This window comes from Trypanosoma equiperdum (assembly GCF_001457755.1).
Source record: "Trypanosoma equiperdum strain OVI genome assembly, contig: ctg_1174, whole genome shotgun sequence".
NCBI classification, from domain to species: Eukaryota; Euglenozoa; class Kinetoplastea; order Trypanosomatida; family Trypanosomatidae; genus Trypanosoma; species Trypanosoma equiperdum.
In genome coordinates this window covers 7,441-8,009 of record NW_027123143.1, presented here as the reverse complement: position 1 = coordinate 8,009, position 569 = coordinate 7,441, and positions in this window count along the sequence as shown.

The window sequence follows — 569 nt, the reverse complement described above, 5'->3', positions numbered from 1 at the left end:
AAAAAAAAACAACGTGAGTCTTCTCTTTTTTGTGTTTTTTTTTTTTTGACATCCTTTTTTTAGCTTCTATTCCATCGGTGCCGGCACGCCAAAACTGCGGCAATGGTACGGTGTAACTGAAGGTTTTACTGCTGGATGCATTTCAAAAAAAAAAGGAACGAAACGTAAGTGGTTGAGTGCTTCAATATATATATATATATATATATACCTTGTGTCTTCAAGTGATTGCCTCTGCGTAGAAACGTAATTATGCTAATGTCCGTAGGGGCAGTTTTGGCTGTTAAATGTGTTGTGCTGATAGTTATGTTGCAGACGCTAATACCCATTTTTTTTCCTTGCTTGTTTGTTTATTTATTGTGTTCTTTTAGGGGATTGCTCTCACCTGAGTTAGAAGGTGGTGTAGTTAAGCAGAAATAGAGGCATATTGGTAATAAATAAATCACAGACTGTGAAGGCACTGATTCCCCTCTAAACAAAAGTGTGAAGGATAACGAAGAGGGGCTGTTAGAAGAGAAGACATATATACAAGAAACAAGAAGTGCCCATAAAACGAGCAGATAAGGGAGGCT